General features: G+C 39.6%; 1 long non-coding RNA gene across 1 annotated transcript; it reads right to left on the reverse strand.

Annotated features, from left to right (window-relative positions):
* Positions 1-2,925: 2,925 nt before the first annotated feature.
* Positions 2,926-20,058, reverse strand: LOC138107397 (uncharacterized). The gene is made up of 4 exons (XR_011149483.1): positions 19,798-20,058; positions 19,175-19,250; positions 18,484-18,550; positions 2,926-4,923 (listed from the first exon to the last, which is right to left on the reverse strand). It is a non-coding gene; the product is annotated as an uncharacterized lncRNA (long non-coding RNA).
* Between the last annotated feature and the right edge of the window lie 287 nt (positions 20,059-20,345).

Consider the following 20,345-nt stretch of genomic DNA (forward strand, 5'->3'; position numbering starts at 1 on the left):
CTGTTGTCTGATCCACTGCTGGAGCATAGCAACAAGATGCTCCTACACTGCCAGAACTGAAGATATTGTCTGCTGAAGTGCTTACTTTCTCTCAGAAGTAAGGTTTTGGAAAATTGCAATGATAAATCCTTGTTAAATGATGCTAAAAATTGAGAACCTCATAGAATTTCAGTACAAAACTTAGTCCATGAGAAAAATAAACTGAGCCTGAGACCCCACAAATACTTTCATAATGATCATATTATATGGAATAATTGAAGATAAGAGAATAAAAATGACCATCCCAGAGATTCATAGGATGTTGAATATTAAAGTGATAAGGAAGATGGTGTTCTATGTTCTATATCTCAAATTCTTATTTACAAAGAACTGTCATCTGAACACTACAGCAGAGGGCTGGATAGCAAAAAAACTGCTTAATAGAAAAAGGTGTAGTGACATTAAAACCTTTTGAGGTTACTTTTGCCTATGGGTTGTCACAAAGAAAGCATTTAAATAAAAATAGAATTAAAAATCATTTTAAATAATTTTATTTCAGAATTCTGTTTTAAAGAATAAACTGAGATAATTGAAGCAGATTATTTTGAAACAAACAAGGTTGAGAATCTCATTGACTGAATACAAGAAGGGAGGATTCAAATTCTTCTGGAAGAGCCATTAATACTAATCTGGACTGGTGAAATTAAATCCTGTGATTCAGTCCCAAGGAAACAATTAACTGATTGCAAATTATTAAAAATTATTAAAGTCCAGGGATTAGTTTAAGATAATTCTTGTATTCTATATGTATTAGTGCCATAAAAAACACAATGGGTAAGTAGTTGTTTATTTAATGGAAAATGGTATTTAAATCAGCAGAGATTCAACAGTGAATTTAGGACCAGAGGGGACTGCTTTGATCCTGCAGTTTAACTTCTATAAAGCTGAAGAAAAAAATATAAAATTTCTGTTGTGAGAAAAGTGTTCTTTGACTGTACATACTTTATCTAGAGACCTATATAGTATTTAAATGTCAAAATTATTCTTCATGGCAATAATTATTTTTAATTATATCCCATTTCTTTCTAAAAGAAATTATAAATTAAGTTCTGTAAGGATCTGGTGACTTTGAACTGTTAAATAGTAGAAGAAACTACACCTTCTAAGGAAATGAGTTGAAGCCAAAAAAGTTTGTATGAAAAGTTCATTAATTTAAGTTTTTCATGCTTTATTAGAGTTTTTTCAGACTACAAGTTTCAGTGTAGCTCAGTGGTAACAAGAGCTCAGTGGGGCTTATCCATTTGCTTTTATCCTATAGGGCAGGCTGTAACACCATGCAGATTTATATACCAAATTTGAAATTTGCTTTCCACAGTTCTCTCTCCTGAAATTATGAAGAGCTTCTGTCACTTGACGTAAAGGAGTACAAAGAAATGCTTCCCTTATCTTGTGACCCTGTGTTATTGCCACTAATTGTAGAGTATTATGATTTCAATTTAACAGTATCAGTTGCAGTTTGCTATACCTCTGATTCCGGAAACCATTGAGCCATACTAAACAACAAGGATGAGAGGGTTTATCCTCTGGTTTACCTTCATCAGTGTTTTTGCTCTTTTTCAGATACAATGAGTCCTAAAATCAGACTGACCATGCCTTTTTGACAAGGAGAGGTATCTGTTCTCAAAGCCCTGTTTGACACCTTTTCCACATATTTCTTTGCATTGTCTTCTGAAGTACCTTAAAAATTCTGGTGGGAATGTGTAGGCAAGATACTCTTCAGAAATAATTAAGATGTCTGTAAGGGGAGGATTTAAATAGATTTCTGATTTGTTTGGTGAAAGAGGAGTTTTGATCCAGTGCATTCTCTCTCTCCAGGAGAATTGAGATGGGACTACCTTTGCCCCAGTTCTGCAGTTTCTGTCTCAGGTAGGTTAGAACTTAACTGCTGCAGACTGCATCTATACTTTTTTGATGTCCATGCATCATGTTTCTCTTCTCACTGAAGATTTGCAGATTTGATATGCTTCTGGCCAAATGAAGAGGCTCAGCTCTGCAGCAGATCTATGCACATCAAGGCCAGCCTGAGATTTTTTGAAGGGGAGAGGTGTAAACAGTGATGTTCATACACAGAAGAATGGAGGATCAGATAAACAGCACATGTTCAATTGCTCACAGGGCTGTCATACAGAGCTGAAGATGACATATTATTTGTTTTGAATTCTCAGAGTCAGGAGCTCTCTTTCTGACTAAGCCCTACCTAAGCTTCCTGTTCCTCATGCTTACTCCCTTTGTGAAATCTAGTCATAATACTTAGAGGAGAAAAGTGTTCGGGCTGAGAATATAGCCTTTTGGTTTTTAATTAAATGTATAAAAGCAGAATATGTTTTCTCACCTGTTTTCTGTCAATAATTGTTATTTAAATGCATTCAGCTTACATGTAAAGAAACATTACGTCCAACTAGTATGTGCACAAATTCCAGCTGGGCTTGGAAGATCATTGCCATTTGTACCCTATCAACATTTATGAGTGATTCAGAGCTCTCAATGAGCCCCTTGGATACAATCAAGTTGTTTTTGATTAAGAGATGAGATTTTCCACAGCTTTCCATAGACTTCTGCAAATATAATTGAATGGAACTTAGCAGAGAGTTCAGCTAAGCTATTGCACAAGAATCAACCTCCATCTTAGGCATATAGCCTTGCCAAGGCTAAGATAATGGTTTGAAATGCATGTGTCATCCTGCAAGTGAATTTAGAAGATGAAAGCAGTTAAACTGAAGCTTATAAAAATACATTGCTCCACACCACCTGAAAAGGTGGATCACAATTTTTGCTAGCTTTAACCACAAGTGAAAAAAATTGCTAGTGTGTTATAACTGATGCAAAATATTATTTTGTGAAGTTAAAAAACATGGCTTCTTCTTCATGTTCAGCTCTTTTCTGCATTCTAATGGATTTCCTTACATTCACCATTCTTCTAATTTTGTGAAAAAACAGAAACATTTTACAATTTTTAATTGAAAAAATCAGATATAAGGGAGCATCACAATGGTTCAACAAGGACTTTTACAGAATTTATTCTCAGCATATGAAGCCAGAGAGGTAACTCAATCTATCACGCTGAGATAACCATCTAAATAATCCAGCGCAGTACTGAAAGAGGTAAACAATTCTTGATAGCAGACAGGTGGTGCAAAACCATAGCAACAGAAGGTTCGGACAATGTGGTACAAATGCAAACAGAACTCTCCATATGTATTGTTTCGTCCTGTGCTTAATGTAAAATTGTACTTCAGCTCCAGAGTATTTCAAATTTAAATTAATTTGTTCACACTTGCCATGTCATCTCTTCATTCTTTGCACCTGTCTCCTACTTGCCCTCCGGTTTTGGTCAATGTTTGTCGATGAAGTGCTTTTCAGTCTCCAGTCATGACCAAACCTCAAACTGTGTACACTACAGAAAGTCCTACCCCTGCTTTTTCTCCCATCAGACCTTCCTGTGTACTGCCAGGCTGGGTGTGAGGCTCCTAGATTTTTATTCACATGCCCCATATAATCAACATACAGTGCGAAGTGCCAGCAAAGACTTCTAGAGGAAAAATCTTGTCCTTCTCAGTTCATCTAGTGAATTGATGATCTGGCAGCTTGCAAAGTTATGTACTTTACACCAATTCTATCAGGATTTTAGGCAGTTATGTCTAAAGGACTGTTTCATTAGAATTTTAAATTTTATATGCAAACTGTCTTAGGCTGCATTTACATTAGCATATTGGTTCAGAGCAGTTGTGCATTCTTGAAATATCTCTCTCAGTCATCGCCACTTATTGCACATTGGCTGAATTCACAGAAAGGTTTTAGTGTTTACAAACCAAATCCTTTCTGGGGCTGTGCTACTGTGCACACCAAATGGGTTGCTGCCCTTCAGGGGGACATGGCAGTCTCAACCAACAATCAGTTCTTTGGTGAGCTCAGAAACATATTCATTGTAGGGGTGTTCAGTCCAGAACACCGTATCAAATCTAGACTGAAGTAAGATGCCCAAACTAAGTACAAAACAGATACAAAGATCTCATATTGATTGCTTTAATCTATGTATTCTGAATTAAATTGTTTTATGTGGACATAGTCATATCTGTACACCAATTGAACTCAGACTTTCCTGCCTCATGTACCATTTCACTACTTCTGCTTTTCTTCCATTGCTTCAACTTAGCATGCACCCCCCTTGACATTACTTCTCCTGTAATAGCACTCTTTTATATTTTTCCCACACAGAATCTTTCCATCTTAGTAATTCAATACATTAGCAACTACCCAGCACATCTATGACTAGCAACAAAAGCGAATGTAGCTGTCTACAACTGAGCCATTATCAAGGCTCTCCTCACAGTCAATACAAGGAAATAGGCACTTTTAGGGTATGATTCACCTTAACCTACAGTAGACACTGAATATGGGTCAGATGAATCATGTCTCCAAAGTGCCTACTTCTCCTCACTGGCAATATAGAACACCTAGTGTGAGTAGATCAGATTTGGATCTCCACACTGCAGCCATCTATGATCTGATGTTTTCCAGGATGATGTTTTTTACCTTTTCTGGCTTGATTTTCACTTAATAGAGTGACACAAAGTCCTGGTGATGTGGATGAAAGTAGATTAAACAAGGGCACTCAGGTACATGCTTTTCTGGGGAGAGACAGGAGACTTGAACCCTGACAAATCTGTTTCCGAACATGTTTTCTGTGGTAGAAGAATGGTGGGTTAGTTTCCAAGTGATGTATATGCTGGATGACATCTGTGTTAACTTCTTCTGTCTGATTCAGATCAAAGGAGGAACAGCTCATGCTTGCTTGTATCAGTCTCAGATGAAGCAACAAGCAGTAGCATTTATATCCCACCTAGATTCAGTCCTGGCACCTTCCAAGATGAGCTGACTGTTCAACTGTGTGAATAGAAAGATAGATGAAATCAATTAAAGTAATCAGCAAACATTGCAGTAATCACTGAAAATCGGAGTATTCATCTCTTGAGGAAAACAAATTACTTCAGATTTACCAAAAGGTGAACCTGGGCACTATTTGGATGCAACTACATGTCTGTCTATGAAATGAGAATTGGGTGGAGTATGGGGATTTGGTTTCACATGCAGATTGCATTTACAGGGCATGTTGAGTATTTAAGTATTTAATAACAAAGCAATTAGTTATTTACACAGAGGACAATAAGACTCCTTTGGAAATATCCATCTCATTGCCATTAAAAGCAAATGAAGTGATTATGAACAGTGTAACCACACAATTAACTGATTAAATCCACACTCTTCTCTATACCAGACCTGCTTTTCAATATGACTTCTTTGATTAAAAAATAGGCTTGTACATGGTGACGCATACCTAAGCCTTCTGAGCATAAGTGAAATTTTTAATTAAAACTGTATGTTTCAAGATAAACAGCTTTCTCAAATATAGGATAATGAAAGACTATGAATGCTGACAGAGGTGTAGAACTCACAAAAATGGCTTTAGGGAGAGGGGGAGGTAATAAGATGACAGACAGTGCTTAAGTATTTGAATATTATAAAAATAATTTATTATAAAGATACTCCCTTTCTACAGATACGATTGTAATTCTGCTGCCAAACAAAAGATAGTCAACAAACTGAAAATTATAGAAAGTAGAAGGGAGAAAGCTGCTATGTTGCTCTTTCTTGGAGATTTGAAAATATCATATTATACTTGCCCAAAATTCTTCAGAATGAAATAAATTAGAAGACCTATGATCACATGACGAGTAACCTGGACTTTAGGGAGTTTTTACTAAAACGGAGGCCATGGAAGGAAATATGATGTCTGGATCATGGAAGAGCCTCTCCTCCAGACACCAATTATGGTTTTGGCCAAACAGTAGGGTATTTAAGTTCTCAAGTTCCCTAGTGTAGTTTCCATGCCATGCATTAAACTTTTTTTTTTTGTTCAAATGTATTTTTGTGTGAATAACTGCAATTCATTTTTCTGAAAAGGGCATCTAAGGAGAAATATATTTTATGGTTTTTGAATAAAGGCAAGGAATTCAATTTTCAATATTTAAATACTCCCCCTCCCCCAATTTTTTAAATATTGTATTTCCCTACAAAATAGATGTTGACATATTGATTATACAGAGCACTAGTTATATATTGAAGGAGTCTCATTCATGCAATGAAATATTTACTGTTTTCATGTCTTATTGTATGTGTTAGTATAGTTACCAATCTAAATAAAGGCACAGAGTTTTAAAGGTACTAAAAACTAGAAAGACGCCAAACTTGTCAAGAGCTGGAATGAGAAACACATTCTAAGTCATCTGCAGAGAAAATAAAGCTTCAGAGATAATAATTTTTCATTATGTATGCTATATATAGTAGTATATTTAGAGAAAAGTATAATAGAAAAGGGTTTTTTTCACTCAGTGTAACAAAAAGGAGTTTTGTGATAGATTTGCATAAGAGCTTCAAGACTAATTAAATGCATTTCACAGAAAAGAGTCATCAAATCTAGCAATGAAAGATGCAAGATATGAGAAAAACCTACGGAGAGCAGAGGATCCTGACAATGCAGGATGTGTTTTGCTAGTATGCTTTTCATGCATCAGTCACTCTGTTTTAAATTTTCAAGCAGTGGTACTAGAGATTGCCTGAAACTTATAAGTTTTAAAAAAATAAAAATAGCTAATAGCAAATTATTTGAGATATTTGATAAAATAATAAAACAGTTCAGGCTTCCTCTGTATGGAAAGCAGGCCTGAATTCCTCAATAAAGTGAAGTACATAAGTGGATTTTCAAAATGTGTGTCACGAGAATTGATATTGGTTGAGGAATGAGAGGTTTAGAAATATTCAGCTGAAGAGCAGTTAGTCTTGTTTTCTGATAAGCTGTCAGAAAACAGCTTTATATTTTGAGCTTGGATGGGCCTAATAGTTTAGTCACCATGTCAAGCATCAGTAAAACTTCATTCTGTCAGCAGTAGACTTACAGTGTGCCACTACACTTTAAAATGAAGAGTTGGCGTGAACTCTGTAAACCATAACCTCAGGCTCTTCCTGGAACTGTGATACACCCACGCCATGCAGCCTTCACTGAATATCATGTTAACACTCCTCCCCCATGCACGGCTGTTGTACTGTATGTGAACAGCAACAGTCAAATATAAGACTAAAAGCCAGCTGCACCCTATTATTCCGTTCACTTTCAGATTTGCATACTTACCAAATACTCCCTCAGTGGGATATTTGTTATTTCTAGTATTTTACTTAGCACCAGTACAGAATTTCTCACTAAAATAGGTTTTTATCAGAAAGGACGTTTGTTTATTGAAAAGGCATTGGATCACAGATATATACTACTTCCAATGAATTTCCACTGAAGCACAAGGGAATTTGGCTTAGAATTTCAGAGACTGAAGTTTTAAGGCAGCTCCATCATGTGCACTGGTTTAAGTTCGGAAAAGTCAAAACTTCTAAGGAATGTTCATACAGAATTGAGAACCAGAATCTTAGAAGCCCCATGCTAAATTTTAAAAAAAAATTTCTGTTGCTTGAATGTCTGTGAAAATGTACCGCTTTTTTTTTTTTTTTTTTTTTTTTTTCAAAAGTGTGTAGGCTTGGGACCTCATTATCTCTTCAGCTTCAGGAATGAAAATCCTTTGTTTGCAAGACCTCTACTTCTAGACCAGGAAAAGATACATTTTCTGACTGGTGGGGCATAAACTGAAACCAAAAATATTGCTAAAATGCCTCAGATTGTACCCTGGGAGCGATGAAGCTTGCTAGATTACATAGTTCACTACACTACAGCAGTACTGTAAGTTACATTATAAAGTCAAGGCACTTCCTGTAGCAAAACAACTTTTTTTTTTCTTCTTTCATATATGAGAACAAAAAGAATCTGCAAATTCCTGGGATTTATCACTTTCAAGACAGTGACATATCTTTCAGCATTGAGACCAGTGGTAGCCAGGTTACTTTTACTTATTTCCTTGCTTTTGGGGGACTGCTAAAGATACACATACAGAGACAGACTTGGGAGTCTCCAAAGCCATTAGCCTTAGAGCTACCATTACACCAGCTCTTAGAGCTACCATTGCACCTGGTAAGATTCACAACAGGAGTAATCACTGCCAGTTTATATCTGGTCAAACCCCATGGGACTTAATTCGACCACTAATACAGAGATTTTTTTCTTAGAAAGACATTAGAAAATAAAAGGGCTGGGGATAAGTGAAACTTATAGGAAAGTGACAGCATTAAAAAAGTGAATCCATGAAGAAGTGAGAGAAAAAGAGTAGAGGGAAGAGGAAACAAATCCCAATGAAAAACTAAAATAGCATTGTTATAAGGTAAAAATCAGCTACCTGTAACTCCCTAACTGACAGGATAGTCACATCTATCCCTACAGATTATGCCTTACTTTTAAAAAATGGAGTTGGGCTTGATTAAGTTAATCGCTCTAGGGGCTGAAATGAATGAAGGATAGAGGTGTCTTGAGAGAAGTAAAAATAAGGATTCGGTATACTACAGCATATGTATAGAGGAGGGAAAGGGCAAGAGGAGACTCTGCAGTAGCATCTGTAAGGGATCATGCACTTCACCAAGTGCTGTTAATGAGAAAGCTGGAGTCTCCCTTGACTCCTTGCAAAATCCAAACCAAACCTAGGAGGAATATGGTAAAGGCACTGAGCTCTGTTGCATGGTCATTAGAATCACACCTTAATAATATCATTGTATCAATACATCAGTTCTGCAAAATAGTGCAAGGAAATAAGAAGCGATGGGACTTGTGAAATGGACTTCCCTTGTGTCACAAATACACCAAGGAAACATTGTTCATCCTGAAGCAGTGTTGAAGGCCTGCAGTTTTGGTGTGATCAGATAATGTGAGTATGGCTCAAGACCTGTGGAACACTTTAGAAACACATGTATGCATACCATACCCATGGCACACTGCTGGGAATCACAGGGCCACAGGAGCCCAGCTGCCTGCTTGGAGAATAGGAAACAAACATCACTAGTAATACAAGAGCTCTCCTGTCTGTGGGAGTGGCAGCTCACCAAACACAACCTCCAGAGGGAAGACCCAGGGAAGATGCCCAGCCTGTCTGAATTACAGTGCCTCTAAGCCAAGAAGCTGCAACCAGCCTTTCCACAGCAAGAGTCAGACTTCTACGGGCTGATTTATCTTCTGAATTTGTCTGTCCCTCCTCACTGACTGCAGAGGGAGCCTGTTGGGGTCCCTCCCCTGCCATGTAGCCCTGAGGGAGGCACGGGGTTTCCCTGCCCCTGCTCAGCCTCATTCCCCATTGGTTGGTTTGTGTTCCCCTGCGCGGGCAAAGCAGCTCGGGTCCTGTGACTGTAGCAGAGTCTCTCGGCAGAGCCCGGCCATGCGGCTGGAGAAATAAACATCTCTGAAACATCTAGCAAGAATCCGTCCGTATATGTTTCTTTTCCACGGGACTCCTGGTTTGATATAGGCGTGTTGCAGTATCCCCACTGCAACATAATGGTAGAGATTTGAGGGCAGAACGATCCCCGATCCCTAAGCGACTTTGTGTGAGTAAACCCTGGAAACTTTGGATTCCTCTTCTAGGTTTTGTTTTGCTATTCCATATCTAAACTATGGAGGAACCGTGGGAAGACTCTTGGCTTTCAGAGCCGCATATGGACATTTATCTTAAACTTAAAATGATTCTTGAACAACGGTTTGTAAATTTTAGCTTGATTCAAGCTCAGAAAGAACTGAAACACTTCCTGGCATGGTTTTTTAAGGACTTTTTCTATGTTTCTTGGGATTTAATTCTTACCAAGAGCTTTTGGAAGACCGTTTGGACCCAGTTAATATTTGAGTCAAAATATATGCCGATGGAAGAATATTTTCGTGAATATTATTTAATAACCAAGACTGTTGAGCAATGTCAGCTGTGTCCTGGTGAAGGGAAGCCTGGCTCAGGGACCGTGCGACCCAGGCCACGTGCACCGAGCGTTCTGCGAGCAGCAGCGAGACGGTTCCCGTGCGCGGGCGGAGCCACGCGGGCCGCAGTGTCGGTGGTGGAGCGAGGCGCGGCAGGAGCGGCGCGGCCCGGCAGTGCCCGCCCGGCCCCGCGCAGCGCGTGGTGGAGCGAGCCCCGTGAGCGCCCGAACGAGAGGGGCGGCACGCGGGCGGCGGCTGGCGGCAGAGTGGAGCCGTGCCCAGCCGAAACGCGCGCTGGAGCAGGGCATGGGGGGGTCATCGCTTGGGGGGCCCGCCGAGATGCAGCGCCTGGCAGTGGCAACGCAGCTGCGACCAGAGGAGGCGACGCACGGAGAACGGAGCAGCGCGGCCCGGCCCGGCCCGCGCGGCCCCGAACGCGACCCTGGGAAAAGCGCGCCGATAATTCCAACACGGGAGCGACCGAAAAAGACAGCAAATACACAGCGAGACAGAAAACAGCAGCCACTCGGAAAAAGGAAAAGACCATAGTAGCTAAGATCTTAGGGACAGTGAAATGGTATAATGTTAAACAAAATTATGGTTTTATAACAAGATGTGATAACCAGCAAGACATATTCGTGCATAGAACTGCTATTAAAAAGAATAACCCTGAAAAATGCATCCCAAGCTTGGGAGATGGAGAGGTGGTGGAATTCAAAATCATACAAGGTAGAAAAGGGTTACAAGCATCGCAGGTCACTGGGCCTGATGGTGTTCCTGTAAAAGGCAGTATATATGCAAAAAATTGTAGTCATGTTAGACAATATCTCCATTGTAAACCCCCCCTACAGTCTCCCTTTCCTAATCCCACCTTTCCCTTTTACCCTATGTCCTATTACCCCCAGTGTATTCTCAATCCGTTTTTTCATCCATGGTTTCCCTCACAAAACCCTGCCTTTGCCAATTGTTTCCCCAAAAATCCTTTTCCAATGCCGAGTGGGGGATGAAAAGGGGGAGGGAAGAGATTGAACCCTCTCCTGCCTCAGTTTCCCCACAGGCATGTCCAGAGAGTTCTGTCTCCTTTCTATCAGCCCTAAGATGTTCCACAGAATCTGTTTGGACATTTAAAGACTCAGGAGGGTGGCTTGTTTTGTTTTGAAACTGTTCTTGTTATGGTTATCCAGTTGTCTTCATTCTCCTTTTATTAAAATAAAACGGGTGAGATGTTGGGGTCCCTCCCCTGCCATGGAGCCCTGAGGGAGGCACGGGGTTTCCCTGCCCCTGCTCAGCCTCGTTCCCCATTGGTTGGTTTGTGTTCCCCTGCGCGGGCAAAGCAGCTCGGGTGCTGACTGTAAGAGTCTCTCGGCAGAGCCCGGCCATGCGGCTGGAGAAATAAACATCTCTGAAACATCTAGCAAGAATCCGTCCGTATATGTTTCTTTTCCACGGGACTCCTGGTTGGATATAGGCGTGTTGCAGTATCCCCACTGTAACAGGAGCCCACCATCTTACACATCATTTTTTGGCTTATTTTTGGTAATCAGTAAAAGGCTTTATAGAAGAATTAATCACAGAAGAAACCTTGCACTGAGTAATGATAAGTTGACTCAGTTTATATGAAACAAATCTATGGATCCAGTTTTTAACTCAAGAAAAAGACTGTGGAAAATTAAGGTAATCAGTGAGTGATGTCCACTGGACTGAAGAACTCAAAGCCTCATATGTGAGGCCTGGAATATCTTCGTCAAATTTACGAACTTTCCTGTAATTCATTATTCAAACAGGAATAAACCCTGTTACATATAATATATCTGAGAAGGGATATTAGAGATAAGCAGAAGTTCCACAGACAACTGAAAAAAAGACTGAATATACATATCTTCAGAGATATATACATATGGAAGGTGAGAAATTGAAGGGACAAAATAAAAACTGCCATAGTGCAACTGAGTTACATATAGCAGCAAAAGTTAAGACAAATAACACATAAGCATGAAGAGATAAAGGAAAGAAAAAAAGTGTTCCTCATCACTGAGACTGGAGGAGAAATGAGACTATCTGTATAAAATCCAAGTAGCAAAGGAATATTTTGTCCCAGTTTTCAAAAAATCAATGCTGAATGGGAAGAAGTGAAGAAAAAAAGGCAACAAGAAATTAAAACATTGCAATTAAAATTATATCCCAGACAGACACAGAACTCAGAATTCAACCTGAAGATGTGTAGCGGGTTCGGTTTGTAACCGGGCAGAAACACCAATTTAATGTAGTGGTTTGGTCCAAAATACTCATTACTGCTTATCTTCTGTGAGATAAGAATTAGGAGAAATGCAAAGCAGGCACCAAACTTGAAAGAATATAAAGAAGTTTATTAACAGACCTAAAAGAGGGAAAAAAAATTATACCACACCTTCAGAACTCTCCTCCCCCCCCCACCTTCCTCCTGTCTCCCACTGACAATGTAAAAAGACAACCCTTAAGATGTTCAGTCTGTTTACCACTTCCATAATAACCTTGTTCAGTCCATTTAGAAAGAGAAGTCTCTTCTTGCTTGTGCTATGAGAACATTATCACAGCGAGACAGCCGCCCGGGTTGGTTCTCTGCTCATATGTGAGTCCCTTCCCCCGACTTGCAGCTTTTCCCACAACTGCTTTCGAGGGTCCACTCTTAAGTTTTTTGGGGTACAATTTTAAGGTTGAGCCATTCAGAAACAAAAACCAGAGGCCCTTCTCCTTCCCTGGGAGCAAAGGGTCTTCATCATCTTCATCGTTAGGACTATCTCTGGGAGCATCTCTAGGAACTGAGGTTTTCTCCTTTCCCGTTTGGAGCAAAAGTCCTCATCTGGTCCATCTCTCCCTGTCCAAACTTCTCATGAAATTACAGCTGCGTCAGCATCTGCCTATCTCAGCGCAGGTGCTTTTGCTTACAAGCTGAACACTCCACCCCCCCATGCCTTCATGAAATTACAACGGGATACTCTGATATATCATAGCTTCACAACAGAATTTCAGCTTTAAGCATCTCCTCTCTCTCTTCCCTCAGGTTTTCAGCTCTTCACAGCAATAAAAGGTTTAATCTCACCTCGGCCTTGCAGCTGGAATGTGGCTTATCGCTGTTGGTCACCTGGCCTCTGCCGGACAGAGGTGCAGCTTTGCTGAAATCTTGGCCACAGTGGAGGGGGGGGGTCCGAGCCGCTCTGGTTGCCCACAGCCCTGCTGGGGGGGTCATCCTGGAGCCATGGCCCGGCCCGGCCTGGCCCAAGCAGGGGCTGGGCCCACTGGGCCCCGCTCGGCCACGCAGCCACCTGTCCCAGCACTGGAAATGAGAGAGAGCTTGGGGGGGAGTTCGTCTATTCTTAAGTGTGGATCACAGAGGTGGTCACAACTTTAAGTGGCTCAAAGAATTGTCCATATTCAAACTGGCCAGCTGATAGGTTCTATCATGTCCCAGAGGAAGCTGTAAGCACCCCTTAGCAAGGACATCCCTTCTGGGACTATGCTTGCTAACCTATGATAAGAAGGTTTGGGAAGGAGGGAAAACAATCCAAAATATCCAAAGAACTGACACAAGAAATTCTCAGTCTAATGTCTGGGATTTTTAGGGAATTGATTGAGTCGGGTAACACATGAGGAAAGACCAGCAAACAAACTAGTAATATTTAGGAAGCAAAAATTAGAGTTCCATTGGTGGAGTCTCAGGAATGTACATTGTTTATAATTCAGTTAGAAGGAAATAAAAATTTTCCATAGAAATATACTGAAAATTGCATAAATGTAGTAGAGTTTACCAAGAAATATTTTTTAAATTAACAGCATACTTCTTCCTTGACTTTTTATTTAAAAGAAAAGTAAGTTTTAATCTAAGATATAGCTGATGTAGCCCATCTACCTAAAATTTGCCAAATCATTTAATCTTCTTTTACACTGGCCATTAGTTAACAGAGAAGCTGAGTTTTAGCTAAAATTGTACAGTAAAGGAAAAAATAAATACTTGTATTTTAGGGACAATATTCTTAAAGATTCTTAAATACCTGGGTGAAATCAAATGATTTAAAGCTTTCACAGACAATAGCACAAAATGTAGGAACCCACAAGTTCAGTTTGGCTGCTGACATAAAACTGGGAGACACAATCACTATCGAAGAAAACTGGAGTGCCACAGTAGAAATGTTATATTGACCCTGAGGACTGAGCTAATAGAAATTTATGAATTACCTAATTAATACAACATATGGAAGCTCCTGAAATTGCAGGTTCATAACAAGGATAATTTGTATAATTTAAGAGTTCTTAGATTTTAGTGACAGTAAAGAGGAAATAGAGTGTGATCATCTCAGTATTAATCAATCAGGGATTTATCTGACCTAACTTCAGATGTCTACAGTATAGACATATTTCCCCTCACTGCTCAACCCAGACTGCTTTTGCAGTCAAAGGAGACAAACAGGCACTTCCAGACATTATTGATCTGACCTTTTTCAGACCTTTACTTCAGAAAGAGATTAATCACTTATTTCTCTTTATTGATTATGAAAGAAGTCTAGACAAGTGCATGAGTTTGAGACGTCTACACTGTGAATAGTTGTAATGAACTAGGTAAGCAAGGCCAATATGAGAAAGATAAATGCAATATTCAGTTATGTTACTCTAGATCTTTCTATGAAGCAAAGAATTTTTTTTTCTTTTACTAAGCAGTATACAAAACTTTATCTGGAATACTGTGTAAAATCTTAGTAATTCACATTCCAGGAAGATACATTTAAGCTGTTCATAAAGAAGGGATAATGGAATGATCTGGAAAAAGGGAAGATTGTTTGATCAGTAAAACTCAGCCTAGGATGAAATATGTTTGCTCTCTCCAAAGAAAGGGTGATAGCCAGCAAGGGTCAATAAAGCTGAAGCTAAAGCCTATGGGTACCAATACAATTGGATAGTTTTGTTCACTCCTTTCTTCCTTTATGCTCATTGCCTCCTCACCTGCTTATTTACTTCCAGGTCCTCTTTGGGAAGAAATCAACCACTTCCCACCAAAACAGAATGTAGGAACTCTATAGTGTTCCCAGCACATATATGCCACAACCCAGAGCATGCAACATCTATTATTACATGCCATGAAAACACCAATCTGTGGGCTGCAACACAGTCCTCACACTTATAAATATGATGAACCAAACCACCCCCACAGATAGAACCAGTCATGTTTTAGATGTAGGTGAGTACCATATGGCTATATGGTGTGGATTGGGTTCATCTGCTCCTCTGCTCTACAGAGGATTAGCCTTGAATATCAGCCAGTCTGTGTTACTTGGGCCAGGGGACTGGAGATCATTCTGTGGGGTGGATGTGCTGAGAAATGTAGCTGGAGATGGTATTGTAAGTAGGTGGCTATACCAGGGCCACGGGAATAGCAAGGCCATGAAGATGTTAATGAAGGAAATTATATAGTTTCTAAACATCATGGGAATGAAGGTAAGAAACAGCTTTCCCAGTGTTGTGAGGACAAGAAATGAACCAGCTTCAAAAGGAGGCTGATGTGTTTTGTGATGCCTCCCACAGCAGAGGATGAGTTTTAGGCTAGGTCTGAGCTGTCATATCCTTGCTGACAAAACACCTATATACTACTTTTATATTACTAGCTGGTATTTTCCAAATGTTTCAGTGGAATTAATCAAGTACAAAATGGAGTCTGATTCACCTCTGCATCATTCTCCTAGCAATGATGTGTGGCTTTGGATCCTGTTTTCCTATAGACTGAGCTCCCACTTGCTCGGAAGTTTTACAAAGATTGGTCTTTTTTTTTTTTTTTTTTTTTAATGTGAAGAGCAGTCTGAGAGTTTCAAAGAGTCTCGAATGCAAAGAAATCAGCCCTCACCTAATTAAGAGCTCGTTTACTCCAAACTGAATTGCTAGAGTGAGCTACAGGCAGTTTCTGATCTGTGTGGAAAACACCTTTTCTGATGATGCCAAATGAAATACCATACACAAGACTTTTTTTCAAGCACATATACTTGGTTATCTTTTACATATAATGAAGATAAAAGCTCTGTCTGCACACAGGTTTTCGGAATGTCTAACCATATGCACTTGTCTACAGCTATATATACACAGAGACACACATATATATACTATATTACCAGCCCATGAAGTAAATGAGTGAAAAACACATGGTTTTCTTCTTTTTTTCTTTCCTTTTCACTATTCCTTTCTTCTCTGCTTTCTTGGCCATGTTTCTTGCAACCCCAGTGTAAGGAGGTACTTAAGCACGCACTTAACACTAAAACTATTTAGCATCTAGAGAGAGCACATACTTGTGCATGAATGCATGTCCCTAAACACACACAGCATTTCACATTTTCCAGCTCCTTAACAGCAGCCCTCCTTCCTTCCTCTCTTACCATATCTACATTGTTTTTCACAACATATTCCAATTAAAGCCATGTGATGTGTTTGCATTAACATGGAGGTATGGACTTCCTTGCTCACACTGCATCTTACTGTACATCCAGCTTGGCAGTTACAAAAATCATCCAAGGCTTTGGGCTAAAATTGGTGTCAAAGTATCGCAGTGCTTTGCATTTACTGCTTGTAATGAATACTGCATGGGATTTACCTGCAATTGTCACGGACAAGCTACTACTAATGAAATCTGAGCTAGTGTTAAAAAGGAGAGGACTCCCTTAGTTTGTTTATCACCTCATTAGCAAAATTAATTAGCAAAAATACTTCACCATGACAATCACAAATGAAACCCCAGGCTACCTACCTGTAGATTTCCTTTTCTGGAAGGACTATTTTCTCCAGAATTTGAAGTTAACTGAGGCAATAACCCCTTTTAGGTTTTAATTGTCTATGTGCTCACAAGGATATAAGGAAGCTTTGAAAATAAATGCAAGTGCTTGATGTATTCACTGCCTGCAATACTTTGTAGAGCTTCTTCAGAATTGAGCATTTCAAACACAAGGATAACATTCAGCAGCACAAAGTCTTCACAATTTATTAACTTCTAAATTTTGTACTCAGAAAAATATTTATAATCCTCTACTGAATAAATGATAGCATGATGGTAAACCAACAAAAATAGAGCAGAAATACATAGATTATGGACTCTCTGGGCACCCTTAAAAGCAAAGCACAATTGCATTAATAAAATGAAAAGGAAATTTGTAAGTAGAGTCAAGACTCACAGAGTAATACCAAACAAAAATGTGTTAATTAAATGCCAAATCAAATTGGTGCATTTTTAACAAGATTTTAGGTCTTGCAATGATTTGCTTATTCTGCTTAACAAAAGGAGAGGAGTTTCACAGCATGGGAGTTGAGAAGAGAAACACCCTAAAACCGACATCATCTATTTAACAAACAGAGCTGAGAAAAGAGTTTTTATTCAGCTAATAAATAGGTATTATTTTCTTTAAATATTGGTGAATGTGCGCCAGAAACAAAGAGAAAATATTTCAGTTTTACTGTCTTATTTCCAGCCCCTTGCCACTCTGTTCTGTTGCAAAAATTTTGGCAGCTGCTAAGCAGCCAGCAAATGCAAGTGAGTGACGTTCCAGAGAACAGGATGACCTTGCCACCAGTAAATCCATGTGGACAGGTTGGAAGAAAGCTCATGTCTACAGGGCAAGACAGACAGATGACAGTTTTTTCCCAGGGTAAGACAACTCACTTGGTGGACACAACAGACAATCTGGCTACTGCATCTGTAATCCAGATGGTCATTAGTATTTGAGAATGGCTCACTATTACTGAGCCCAGTCTAGTTCATTTAATGTAGATGACCTTCTTTGCATCACCTCCAAACCAGTCACTTTTTGCCTAGAGGACCCCCAGCTTTAAATATGATGAGTATTAAAGAACCCTACTGCATCCAGACCCAGGCATTTAATATGTGCTAGTATTTGTGCAGTTGATAAAATATACATCAGGAATTTGTATTGTATTGTATTTTCAGACACACTAACACGCTCCATGGCAAGTTTCCTATGTGCATAATTTGGGTATAGAGAGGGTTTTTTTGTTTTGCTTTGTGTTTTTGTGAAACCATTTGAAGTTCAGATTTCCAAGAGATAAAAATGGGCAGAATTTCTCTAAGATTATCAGCTGAAAAGCTGAATCTTAAAGCTCTACTTTAAAAAGCATGCAGAGAGCAAGATTTCAGAGGACTGTAAGAGCAAATAGGAAAACACTGGATGCAGAACAAAACCCAGTCTTTTCTTCATGTTTTGATCATTACTATTTGAAATTAAAATATGTATTATGTTTTGGGCAAATAATGTATTAGAAGATTTGGGAAGGGACTAAAACAAAATCTACCTCAACCTGTCACCCCAACAGTTTTCTTTGTAGGAACGTAGAAACACAATTTTTTCTTTGCTTTCCACTGATTTTACAGTTCACTTGAACACTGCAAGTATCTCAGCAGATTTGAGAGTTTACCCCCAAAACACTTTCTTTATTTCTGTAAGCGTTTATGCAAGTTTTTCTCCATCATTGAGATGAGAGATTTAAAAAATAAATAGTTATATCTGGGTCAGTGTTTAGAATTTACAGCGCAGACTTACCAGAGAGATGTGGCAGATGTCTAGAAGGTGGTATTCATCTGAAGAATAAGGTTGCACTTACAGTGTCCTACAATGGATATCCAAAAATTTAGATCTTTGTGTTTGCCACTTATTTAAATAGTGCCACTCACTGAATTTAAGTGAAACACCATACTGTGGATAGAACTCTTGAGAAGGATATGCTTTCAGTCCTTATAGATTTTTCAGTATGACTTGGGATAGGTGTCATAACATACTGAAAGATATTTTTGTGACTAAGATTTAGGGTGGATTTACATAGAATTCAAGAGACCTAAACAACTAAGATGTATCTCCAAGGATGTATTTAGGCTGGTTAGGAAGGTTTAAGCCTGACTTTAAGGACTTTAAAACTTCAACCATTTTAATTATATAAGAAGTGAGTAAATGCCACATTATTTGCATGAGAAGGGTATAAAGTCTCAGTTGCATCCCTAGCTGTTGATGGCTGCTCCACTGCAGTTCACTGAATGGCAGCAGTGACACACAGGCAGCTGAATACCAAAACAGCTCTGTTAGCTGATCCTACCACACCCTTGAAAATGACACAGGGCATAATATTCAGCCCAAAATCAAGTTAGTGGTAGTCTTCTCCATTTTAAACAATTGATTTTTATCCTCTTCAACCTACAGATTTAAAATTACTTCTGCCCCTACGCAGAAGAAATCTCACCTGATTATACACCGGTCTTAGTCTGTCCTTCCTGTTGAACGTGGGCCACTATTCAAAGCACGAAAGATTCATGGTACTGGAGAGAGGAAGAAGAAACAAAAAGGGTCTGGATTTATAGCCCACTGCCAGGAAAAACCCAGAAATGAGGTGTCCTAAGTTCTAACATTCGTTTTTTCAGGGATGACAAATGTTTTTTCATCTAATAAGTCTTTGGATGCTTGAATAGTGCAGTATGAAGTCTAAATGCAGCTCCATATCTCAGTTACGCCTCTCTACAAAGCAAGAACACTTCCTTTCTCCTACCCTTTATCCATCCTGACATTATATTAACTTTTTCAGAATGGAAATTTTCAGGCAAGGACAGCTCTCTGTTAAACCCGTGTGGAGAGAGTTCCATTTAATGAGGCCTGTTGTATACCAAAGACACCTTTTTCTCAGCTGCAGACTCACATACCTCGCCATTTGATGTCCTAGAACTAAATCTCTCTATATACCTAATATCTGTTCTAGGAAAACAAACAAACACACAAAACAAAACAAAACAAAACAAAACAAACAAACAAAAAAAAACCCCAAACAAACAAACAAAAAAAAACCAGTCAGAAAATCCTGGCTGTAGTTACCTACTGTGTTGATAGCCCTGTTCCCAGTAAAGCCGTGCCGCGCAGCAGCACAGCTGCCACCTCCCCGCGTCAGCTGGGCTCTTTGTCAGGCAGGAATGCCCCGGGAGGCACAGCTGATGTTTGTGTCCTGCACAGATGGGCGCTTCCCTTCCTGCCCTGGTGTTTGCTGGAGTCCCGAGCAGGGGCTGCTGCGGGGTGGAGCTGAACCATCTTGTCCCCCAGCCATCCTTGTCCTCCACCATCCTTCTCCAGTGCCCTTCAGCAGGGGAGCTCTGCTGCCTTTCTCCATTGGACACTGGCACTAGGGTGACCTCTGCAGCCTTGAATTCCTTTGCAACAGTCACCAAAGCCCCTTTAACATTCTTACAAGGTCAGTTCAGAAACCAGCAGCAGCAAGATAAGGACATTCCCCAGCTGTCAGTTACACATAGGAAAAAAAACCAAAACCACAACTGTTATGAAAATGAGAGAACTCCAACACCGATGGATTTCATTTCACTTCTCTTTACATCCCTGACTCCTGTCAGCATTTCTGGAGTTTCAAGAGG

The sequence above is a fragment of the Aphelocoma coerulescens genome, chromosome 3, assembly GCF_041296385.1.
Source record: "Aphelocoma coerulescens isolate FSJ_1873_10779 chromosome 3, UR_Acoe_1.0, whole genome shotgun sequence".
NCBI lineage: Eukaryota > Metazoa > Chordata > Aves > Passeriformes > Corvidae > Aphelocoma > Aphelocoma coerulescens.